Here is a 12,241-nt window from a genome sequence, read left to right as displayed (position 1 = left end):
AGACCTCAACCCCATGAAAATTAATGGATGGAGTTGAAAGTGCATGTTGCCCAGCGACAGCCCCAAAAAAACATCACTGGTCTGGAGAAGATCTGCATGGAGGAATGAGCCAAAATACCAGCTACAGTGATGCAAACCTGGTGAAGCCTTACTGGAAACGTTGACCTCTGGCATTGCCAACAAAGCTTATGCTACAAAGTATTAAGTTATCGACCAAATGCTTATTTTCCACCATAATTTACAAATGAATTTGTAAATAAATTTTCCAAATAACTAAAAATCCAACAATGTGATTTGCTGTTTGCTTTTATCTTGTCCCTCACAGTTGAAGTGTAACTTTTATATTCTCTCTCTCTCTCTCTCTCAATACATATATATATATATATATATATATATATATATATATATATATATATAAATAATCAGTACCAAAGACATTACAACGTGCTTCCTTCATGAACTTTATTGCCTTGACCTACACTGTACAGAAAAACACACATTTTGCTCACATTCTGAGACAGAACGAGGCAAAATGCTCGTCCATTCAGGCTTCTGACACAGAGGCAGACATACAGCCTCTGGCACCATTCAGTTTCAGAACACTTTTTCTTTGTAGGACTTGGGTACACACAGCAGAGGAGGTCTCGCCTCAAATCCTCCGTCCCAGACACCTTCCCATTATACCCTCCCCCCCCTCCTCCCTTCCTCCCTTCATTCCATCATCCTCTGTCCCCCAGCTCTCCTTTCCCTCCCACCATAACTTCTTTGCCTTTGTTTCGGGAGCAGGAGGGCCAGAAGTCGGGGCTGCTCGTCACACGATCAGTGTTGCCATGGATTCAGCGTTTAAAAAAAAAAAAAAGAAAATGGTGGCACTGTCCAGGGACCAAACAAGGGCCCCTCTGTGCAGCTCTTGGGGTGGGGGTGTCTGAGGTGAACCAGAGAGAGAGAGAGAACAGAGGACAGGTGGATGGGTTTGCTCTGCGGTGTCAGGTGACCTTTATTATTGATCAACAGGCTGCCTTACATGAGAGCTTGTGTGATCTCATTTATCTCATTTTCTTTGTAGAGACGTTTAGTCTTCCTATGTCAAGGAGAAAAGCTCTGATCTACTTTTATGCGTTTGTTAAATAATTTATCAAAACTATAAGGAGCCGTAAGCAGCTTTCCTGTAATGACTGATCCATAACAGTATACAGGGAGCAGTGGCATCGTCACACCATGTATGTGGGGAAGAGAGAGAGAGAGCAGTCGTGTTACACAGCTCTGAAGTTAAGAGATTTGACTTTTATTCAAAAAAGGAATATAGAATAATATAAATTTTAGACTGTCGTTAGCAGATCTTGAGCCTTTAGCTCAGTTTAAGCGTTGCACATCAGTCTCTGTGGAGTTTCCTTGTAGAGTTATAAATCTCCTCCTATGACTGAAATTTCCAAAAAAAAAAAAAAAAATGTGCCATATTTCCAAATCCAGCCACGATCCATGACAGCTACTACTGGATTCTTGAAGGGATAACGCTTTGCTGAATAACGCTGAGTTTCCTACTATCTGTGTAAAGGCAGCAGCCTGAAGGAATGTGGTAAATACTGTTTCCTCTACAGAAGGCTGTTTACCTCATTCTCTAAAGAGCTCGGTGAAGCTCTAAATAGCTACACAAGTCCTATTCCTCACAACTTCCACACCAACAAATGTGAGCACTAAGCTATTTACTGATCAGGAGGGGGGGGGGAAATGATTGATGAATGAATTCTTAGTTTTCAACAGTTAACATTTGATCAGGAAATGTAAAGAATTAAACGATTCCAACTCCAATCAGCAGCCAGCCTCAGTGCATCTGCAGTTATTCCTTTTTTAAGCACAAAAACACAAGTGCCATTATTATCTAGGTATTAGTCGTCTGTTTTAACTGTAAATCACTTTTTATTAACATTTTATTGAACCAATCGCTGATGAAGGCTGTCTTTAGTTTCAGTCTAAGACTCAGGAGGTGAACTAGTTACAGTCATAATATTCCCAAAATCAACTCGACCTCTTCTACTTTTACTTAAAGCATCTCATTTATGTCGTTGATAGATGACCACCAGCAGCAGTATAGTAGGGCTGCACGATTTTGCCAAAAAATCTAAATTGGGATATATTTCAACCATAATTGCGATTTATTTTTCACTTTTCTCCGCAATAGCCACAAGCAACAAAAAGATAAAGATGTTTGTACACAAGGACTATTTAAAACAAGAATTTAACTGTTTTTTTTTATTAATCAGAATATTATTATTCAAGAGAACAGCTTGTTGAGTTGGACATCAATCCTTGTTCAACATAAAGTGCAACAAACAAACAAGTATGTGTTAAACAGTTTGACCGGTAATTCATGCTATGGTGAGATTCCTTAAATGTTCTGGTAAAAACAGTGTGACTATATAAACGCTAAAACAAATAACATTTCTTTATCTCTCTTCCCTTCCATATGGAGGCAAACCCACTTTAAACATATTACCGACACCTAAAGGACGTGTTTTATCCATTAATTGTTACTTAGACAAAAATTGCAGACCTCTGCCATTTGGAAATTGCATTTTTTTTTTAAAAATACGATTATATTGCATTATATTGCATTACATTCCTTCTCCCTGCTACCTTCTGGGAAGAGGTTCCGCAGCATCCACTGCAGGTCCACCAGGTTCTGCAAAAGCTTTTTCCCTTTTGCCATCAGACTGTTGAACTCTAAACTGGACCCTGCACCACTTTTGCACATTTGCATCATTGCATCTCTTTCTAGCATTACAAATGCTGCCAAACTTGTAGTTTCCAAATGCATTTTTGCACAAATGCCTTTGCACCATCATTTCTGCACATACAAATGGTTTTCATTGTTCTCTTCTCCTGCATTGTTTACATTTCAATTGTTTACTTTTTAATCACTGCTGCAATTTTCCTGCATTGTTTACATTTCTATTGTTTAATTTTTAATTACAAGCTGTATGCAACGAAATTTCATTCTGTATGCACTCTGTACATACAAAATGACAAATAAAGATGTCTAAGTCTAAGTCTTATTGCAAATGTGATTAATTGTTCAGCCCTACTGTACAATGGACTGTAGTTTAACTCAGATCTTTTTCAGGAGTAGTAGCACTACGGTTGCTGGAGTGCTACTGCAGCTCCAGCAGTAGTAATGTAGAAGTATTTGCCTAAAGCTGGCTTCCATGTCATGTTTTTTTGTTTTTTTATTCCACTGGGGGGGAAAAGCACTGAGTTCGGACCACGGTCATGGGTCAGGCCAGACACCCACCAGCAGAAGCCTGAACTCCACTGCAACACAGAGACTCTATCATCTGCTGCTGATAAAGGAATTCCAGTTATACAGTCACATGTCGTACATCGGTCAAAAATAATTAGGCTACAGACAAATGTAGGCAGGACTTACACCCAGGAGTCAGCCAAGAGTGGCTGCACAACCCCCGAATCAACAGCACGCCGTACAAAGCTCCAGGGGCAGGAAGAAAATAATCACACATGGCAGGAAAAAGGAAAAACAAAATAGTATAAATTCCTGTGGTATGTGTTCTTGCAACACCCTTCTGTAAATTACAAATGTATGGGTTAATGAGTACACTGCTGAGCTAAAAATCCTCACAAAGCAAAGCAATCCTAAGGAGCTTTGTTCCCTTTATCCGTCAGGTAAGTGAAGGAAAATGGTAAAAATACCAGTTTCACCATATTTACACAAATGTTTAAAAGATAAACATTACTGTGATACAACTGCTTTAATTTAAAACAGATACACAACCATTATGAGTGATTCAGATATAATATATCCTTTTGGTAATTATGATCAAAAAGTTATTTTTTTGTTTGGATTCTGACAGAAAAATATTGAATAAACGTCTTTTGAACTCTGTGGGAGTTTTCAAGTAATTATTGTGCAAGAGTTTATATTTTTTGCTGCTCTTCTTTTAATAGTGAAACACTGGAAGGATAACGAGGCAGTGTGCACTGATGTGTCGGCCCATCTGCTTGTAGCTTAAAAACTGTAGTGTCAAACAATATTTTAGTTTCAAAAGAGCTAAATAAATGTTTCCTATCAACAAGGAAAAAAATGTTGCAACCTTCTTTCTGCAAGCCGACTAAGATTTCACAGCAACTGGTGGTGGTGGATTTTTAGTTTTGAAGGGGACTTTAAATCAAAGTATTGGCTTTTGATGTTTTTTTAAAACCTTGATATACATTCATACCAGTAACCATCCCATGCTCAGATTCTACTGCATGAGCGCTAGTTAGTTTATTATTCAGAACAAAATAATCAAACATAGTAAGACGATTCTTAAGGAAAGCAGAACAAAAGAAAACACACAGTTCAGTTTTTGGGTTTGGCTTTTAGCAGCTAGCCTAATTAAAAGTATATTTGTAGCCCTATTGAACTTTTATTATTATTATTATTATTATTATTATTATTATTATTATTATTATTATTATTATTATTATTATTAATAATAATAATAATAATAATAATAAATTTAATCTAAAAAGGTGCCTTTCAGAAGACTCTGGGACACTGTAGAGAACAAGCAGAACAATACTGAGAAAAAAAACAACAAACAATAATAGTTGCAGCTTTATGCATCTTTGAACTGATAAACTTGAACTGGTGGAGGGTGTCTGCATTATGGATATCTGGAAGGAGGGAATTCCAGCGTTTGAGCGCAGATTTTATACGTTTTACACATAAAAATGAAATAAAATGTATTCGTAAAAAATAAAATTTCAAAAAGAAATTTAAAATATTTTGTTATTTATAAATATTTACTTTTTTATAAAAAACAATGTGTATAATTGTCATGACTGATTAACCTTATAGCAGCTGTTTATATTAAAAATTGACTTCAGTCCAATTTCATTGATCTAATTTTTCCTCTTTTTTAAATAGTTGTGATGCTGGTGTTAACAGTCTTAAAGGAAAACTTTACCGCTACGCTCTCACTACCATTAAAACAAATGCATTTCCACGGTCCTTCATAACACTGTCACCTTTGTTAACTTCATGTTTGTTGTAGGCTGCGACCCATTTGTCCTCAGTAGTTAGAAACTCTGACCCCAGTTGGAAAGTTCAGCTGGAACAGCCTCTAAAGTCAGAATTTCACGTGGGAAAATCGATGCACCATACCCGACATCCGTGTTCATTATGGCGGCTACTCACAACATGGAGGAAAACCTCATACTTTGACTGTTTTTAGCCGTTTTCTATTGTTTATATAACATTTAGTCAGTCGTACACGTACAACTTCTCAGAGTTCATAAGACGTGATGTTTTAGCGCTATTTATAAACACCACGTTGAACAGTGTTAGCGTTTTAACAGTGGCTAAACGAGCAATAAGGAATCGCCACAACTATTGTTTGTTGTGTAACATTTAAAGTTCAGTCAAACCGTTCAGAACGGCTTTAAAAAAAAAGAACAATTTTACAATAAAATATGAATTCACAACGCATTCTGAGGCCCAGGTTGGTTGTATTTGTACGTTTAACAACAGCTATGACGTGAGCGTCCATGTTTTTTCCCTTCGGAATGCAAAAAAGTGTAATCTTGGACTGGCTGGTTTGGAGTTTTGAAGTAAACGGAAACCAGCGTTAGTCTCAATCAGCCTTGGCTGATTGAGACTAACCCTAGCTGTTATTTGGGCTGGGTAATATATTGAGATTTAAAAAATAATCGAGATTCTTTTTAAGGTTACGGCAACAACTTTTTCATCAAAACAATGCATTTTTCAAAAATAATACATCCACAGAACATCTAGAGTGTAGCAGGATCAAAGTTTTAATTTTGCTGAAAAATAAATATGTAGTATATAAATAATTGTTTTGTAAATTTTGATTTATTTCTGTTTACGCGGTTATTTCTGGAGCTCCGGTGTTACCAGATGCTAAGTCACGCAGTGATTGCCGCTTTCCTTCTGGACAGGAAAGTTAAATGTTAGCTAATGCTGACCTGACGGAGCTGGCAACCGGCTGGCAAACAGTAAAATTGAAGATTGGAACAAGGGAGGGTGAGTGCAAGAGCGCCATCTACTGGTCTGGGGGAGTTAAATTTGTAGCTATCTCTTTAAGAGTTATAAGAAGGGACTTTATGGAGATGGTCTATGTTGTGTTATAATTATGCTTTTACGTATTCCAGTAGTTATTTTTCAGAAGTTTTTCATATTTATCTGCAGCTGTTTGTTAAAATATGTGCCTGTGACACATTTGCCATAAAGTTTTGTTTCAGAGATGTCTTTTTATATTTACTTTATTAAAAGAAAAACGTATCGAGATAAATATCGTTATATCGGCATTCAGCCTAAAAATGTCGAGATATTATTTACTTTTTATTTATATGGACCAGCCTTAGCTTTATTTCTAATGGTCTAGAAATAAAGATTGACTGATTTAAACTGGACAGTAAAGCATTAATGACATCAAATTTTTGGTCACAACAGCTGTGTCAACCAGGTGTAAACAATTCAATTTACAATTTTATTTATATAGCGTCAGTTCACAACACGTCATCTGAAGGCGCTTATCAACTACTCAACACGAGTTAGACCACATTACAGTTAAATATACCAGACCCAAATGTGACAAACCTCAAACCTAGTGAGAACTCATTAAAGTACATTAATGCAAACAAAAGGTTTAGTTCAACCGGGTTGGACTGAGGACTGGACTCAAAGGTGAACTCGAGGAAAATATTTCGTTTGCACGCTTCCTTTGTTGGTTTTCTGTGTGAAGTTGCTGAAAAGGTTGTTTTTCTTCCACGCCTGGGACTTTCTTCAGGAACATCATGTTTTCATTCTGTTTTTGATCAGGCGCTCCCCTCTACCTTTTTATAATAGTCAACAATCCTAAACAGGGATGAGACTAGTACAAAAAAATGCAGAAAAAGATTCTTGTTCACAAACTACAACCTTTTCTAATCAGATACATGTTGTTGTGGTTCATCTGAAGGTGTTCTTGTGACTCTGATTTCTTGAATTTCCGCTCAAATTAGCTATTTATTTATTTATTTATTTATACATTTATTTTTGGCCCCACGTGTATCGTTTTTAAACCCACTAGCGGGTTAGTAAGATCGGCCCCTATAGCTGACTGACCCACCTGTCCAGATAACAAATCTGATCGTTTACAAACCCTTTAAGTAATTAGATGGCTTCAAAGACCCCTCAAAACGTCATAATTTTTAATGCGATTAGTTTAAAAGAAGTCTGCCCCACCCGAAACAAAAATATAAAGAATCATTTTTTTGCCACTTTTTGGTTTTCTTACCTGAAGAGGAGAGAACCGGTCAGCAGTGTCCGGTGGGGTCCAGTTAAAATCCCTCCGCCCAGTTAAAGTTTTGGCTCAGTTTAAGGTAAGAGCTTAGCCTCCCAGGACACTGACTTGTTTCTAAATCAGCGTTAATTTTCTAAATGCTCCCTTTTCTTCCGTCTGAAGCGTCCGTCTTGGTAAAAGTCAGCGGTTCTCCTCCAGCTGCTGCCCCCGAACAGGCGCTCTGCTTTTTGCCCCGCCTACCCGCCGTGATGCGTCCCACCGCACAACACCTCTCTGCACCTCCGCGGTTCAGCCGCTAGAGGTCAGGGTTTCTGCTTCACGCAGCAAACTCACTGAGCAGATAGATCTAGATAAATAGATAATAGAGTAGATTTTTAATATTTTTATCATTATTTATACATACAATCATCTTCCACCAGACATTGTAGTTCTTGAATAACAAATAAAATGAGAAAATTACCATTAAGGCAAGCATAATATAGGGAAATGTGGCAGAATATGCACTATATTGCCAAAGGTTTTCTCGCATTTTAGTTTAAGTGACATCCATGGTTAATCCATAGGGTTCATTATGGCATTGGTCCATCCTTTGCAGCTACAACACCTTCAACTCTTCTGGGAAGGCAGCCCACAAGGTTCTGGAGTGTATTTATGGGACGTTTTGACCATTCTTTGGTCAAAGAATGTGTCTGACCTCACAAAAAGTGCATTTGTGAGGTCAGATACTGATGTGGCACTAAAAGGCCTGGTTCTCAGTCTCTGCTCCATTTCATCTAAAAGGTGTTCTATCAGGTTGAGGTTAGGACTCTGTGCAGGCCAGTCAAACACTCTCATCCATGTCTCTATGGACCTAGCTTACTGGTGTACAGTCGTGTTGGAAGAGGAAGGGTCCATCTCCAAACTGTTTCCACAAAGTTGGGAGAATGGGATTGTCCAAAATCTCTTGGTGTCTTGAAGCATTGACCGATGAATGGAATATTTAGGAGTGAGAAAATTTCATGTTGCACAGATGGCATCCTATCACAGTGCCATGCTGTAATTCACTGCTGAGAGCAAACTATTCTTTCACAAACGTTTGTGGAAACAGTCTGCATGCCTAGGTGCTTGATTTCAGATACTTGTAGCCATGGAATCCAGAAGGTATTTTCATCCACTTCTTTTTACAGAAACTAAAACATTTTTGTTTCTCCACTGCCACACAGTAACTCAATTACCCTCAGCAGAAAACAGCCCCAAAGCATGATGCTTCCACCGCCGTGCTTCACTGTGGGGATGGTATTCTTTGAGTCATATTCAGCAGTTTCTTTCCCCTTTCTGTTATTGGAGTTATTGCCAAGGAGCTCGATTTTGGTCCCATCTGGAGTAGAACCATCTTCCAAATCTTCCCTAAATTATTCACAAGTCCACTGGTAATTTTGAACGGGCCTTTACATTTTGCCTTCTGTTGTAGGTGGCTGCAGAATTTCAGTCCATTACAGCATAGTGTATTACGAATGTTGATCAGATTGTTAAAAAGCTCCTCTGTAGTTGTACGGCTTCGCCTTTCTTATGCTCATGGTCACCTCAGGAGGTGACATCTTGCAATGGGGCACACAAAACCTGGGGCAGATGATGGCTATTTTATATATATTTTTTTAATTTCCAAATACAGTCGTCACTTTCTCATCAAGCTTCAAGATGACAGTTTTGCAGCCAATTTCAGCATTTTGCATATCTACCATCATGTCCTCTGGCACCTTTTGACAGCTCTGTATTTATTTAAACCTGCATGTACATTTAAAAATGGTGTGGATTAGAGAAATAATGGTTCAAATGCATGATTAAAATTCTAAAAAAAAAAGACAATATTCAAGGAGAATAATTTCTGAGGAGAGCCTATATAAACATCTGATCATTATAGGAAGAAATATAAGCAAATTTTCTCTTTGGCAGACTCAGTATAAGCATAATATATATATATATATATATATATATATATATATATATATATATATATATATATATATATATATATATATATATATATATATATATATATACAGTCTAAATTACTGGTTCTTTCTGATCCAGATTTTTCATTTTAACCATTCATCTTAAAATGTTTGGTGTTACAGCAAAATGGTCAAAATCCGCTTTCTTTAGTGATGGTTTCAAAGAAAAGAATTAGCAATACAAAAAAATGGCAATCGTAATTTAGCACGGTACCATTGTTTACTTTAATGTTGACCTACTGACCCCGCCCCCGTTTTAGCGCCAGTGATCTAACCACTGAGCTAAATAATATAGCTCAGTGGATCTAACCCGTGTAAATTTAAATGTTATCTTTTGCATAAAGCAGATAGCTGCATTCTTCCAGTCAGCCACTAGATGGCAACAATCCTTTAAAACTTCACAAAAAATCTTTCTAAACCCAACAGTGTCAGAGCAAAATTATATTTTGAAGAAACAAATCAAGCTTGAACATAAAGTTGAATTTTTAGAAACGACATGGGGATAAAGCAATTAATGATAAATAACATAGTTGGATTTTTACCTACCATGTCTAAACAATGAAAAAAAATGGAGCTTCTCTTCTCTAAAGGACTACGATAAAGACGCTGATTTTGGTGGCGTCATCAGGCTCTGGGGATCCAAAAGACTGGAAGGCGAATCTCCCAGTCTTTAGTTTCAGTTCACTTGTTATGGCCTAGTCAAAGACCAGGCCAAAATTCAACTCAGAATCTGTTGAAAGGAATGAAAATTGACGTTCACAGCTGCTCGCCATCCAATCTCACTGAAGTCAAACTATTTTGTGAAGAAATAGTTTGACAGAGCTAAGCAAAACTTCAGCATATCTGTGCCTAGAAGGCAGAGAGAGAGAAGCCCCAGAGGTTGCAGGAAACGGTGGTTCTACAGGGTGTTGATTCAGGGAGCGCTGAAAACGTAGGCACACCACATTGTTCATAAGGAAGCAAAACAAGAAGGGTATCACACAATACTTTTACAGATATATATATATATATATATATATATATATATATATATATATATATATATATATATATATATATATATATATATATATATAACATGAATAAGGAAAACATGCTAGGAATGCTCTCATGAATGTATCTACAAATTCATTTTAATTAAAAACTACATCATAACTCTTAAAAACTTAAATATAATTAACCAGGGTGCTTTTCTTAACACATCTCTGAAAGCTGCCCTCAGCAGGCTGTGAGGTATTCTCCTTTGAGCTAACGTGGAAAATGTGAGAGCAAGAAGCATCTCAGGGCCAGAAAATGTCAAGAAAGAGGGGAATCCTCCCAGGATCCTCTCACCCTGAACAGATGTCCACCGGGCCAAAGTTTCCTCTCATAAAAGGAGTTCTCCACTCAGACTGCAAACGAAAGAGCAGAAAGTCATTATCGAACACTATGATAACGCTCACCTGCAGTGAAGGTAAGACCTTAGATTAACATTCGCTTTACCTTCACATGGCTGTTTGCCATCTTTTTTTTTTATACACAAAACTTACAAAAAAACAACGTGTTGCCTCTGAAAGCTCAGCTACAAACAAGCTCCCTGAAACTCCTTCTTCTTATTTTTTAATCAAGGGATAAAGGTGATTTGAACCCGACATTTGATACATTTCAGTCTTTGTGTTTAAAATTAATAAAATCTCAAAAAGGTAGTTTTTAGTTCATAAAGTATAAAATAGTACATCAGAATTTCCAGCGGTTAATCTAAGCAAACGGTGGTGAGTTTTCAACACGGCCGTACTTTTGGTGCTAAAACATCCCGCTGCGTAACAGGACCGCCTGCAGGCGTTTAAAACCAACATCGTTATCACTGGGTTGAGAGGGAATAATTTCCAGATCACTACACTTCCTCTCTGAACAAGGCAAACATGAAGATTGGCTTCAAATACACTAACAAACGAGATGCTACTATTTAACAGTTTATTTATGTTGTAAATTTATCAGTGGATTAAAAAAAAATGGCAGGTGGATATTTAATCAAATGCTTTGCAGTAATCAGTGGAAAAACCCTTGCCAGTGTTTTTGCATGTTTAAACATGGATTTTAACAATACATCTACACCAAGTTTAGGTTTGAACACCCTATTCCATCACCATAATCTTTTGGTCCTTCCACTAATTCTCTATGAGACTCAGGCTGGGCCAGAGGAGGCAAGCTGGCAAAATTAAAATGTGAGTTGAAACCTAAATCTTATAATTTAAATGTTAACTGGGCTGACTGTGGCTTAGTGGGTAGAGTAGTAGCTTTCCAATCGGAAGGCCGTGGATTTGTTTCCGACTTCCTCCCCCTTCACTTGTTGACGTGCCCCTGGGCAAAGCACTTAACCCCATGTGTAGCCTATCGATGTGTGTATCGATGTATGAATGTGTTAACGAGAGCGACTGGGTGAACATGGCCATAGTATAAAGCACTTAGCGTTGTCAGTGTGACTAGAAAAGTTCAGTTAAAAGGGGAGTGTTGGCCTAGTGGTTAGAGCAGTGTGCTTGCACTCAGAGAAGGATGCAAGTACCCGGTTCAATCCCCAGTGCCTGCACCCTGGGTCCCTGAGCAAGATCCTTAACCCCTGATTGCTCCCCAGGCGCCGCACATGGCAGCCCACTGCTCCCCAATGGTGATGGGTTAAAAGCAGAGAACAAATTCCGTTGTAATGTATGCTTCAATGACAATAAAGATTATATTACGATTACTAAATCATTTAACTGGAGGCCAGGTAGATCTTTTGCCCCTTTTTAAAATGTTCTCAGAAAACACCACTGACCATCCCAACACAAATCCGGCCCTAGTTTATACTTCATGTCTATGGATGCAGCTCCCAGATATTTGAATTTTTAGATAGGGATAAATAGTATTTACTGTGCCCATCAGAGAAGACGATCAGATTCAATTACAAACTTAAAGAAAACAGTGAAATATAAT

At 37.7% G+C, this 12,241-nt stretch overlaps 1 protein-coding gene across 1 annotated transcript in view; it reads right to left on the bottom strand.

Annotated features, from left to right (window-relative positions):
- si:ch73-61d6.3 (occludin) overlaps positions 1-7,526 on the bottom strand; it is a 40,332-nt gene extending 32,806 nt beyond the window's left edge. Inside the window, exon 1 of the mRNA XM_036140962.1 lies at positions 7,296-7,526. The gene's annotated coding sequence lies outside the window, so the exon portion shown is untranslated. The remainder of the gene's footprint in view (positions 1-7,295) is intronic.
- Positions 7,527-12,241: the final 4,715 nt, after the last annotated feature.

This window comes from Fundulus heteroclitus, chromosome 9 (assembly GCF_011125445.2).
Source record: "Fundulus heteroclitus isolate FHET01 chromosome 9, MU-UCD_Fhet_4.1, whole genome shotgun sequence".
In the NCBI taxonomy this organism is placed as follows: domain Eukaryota; kingdom Metazoa; phylum Chordata; class Actinopteri; order Cyprinodontiformes; family Fundulidae; genus Fundulus; species Fundulus heteroclitus.
This window is presented reverse-complemented; position numbering and strand designations above follow the sequence as displayed.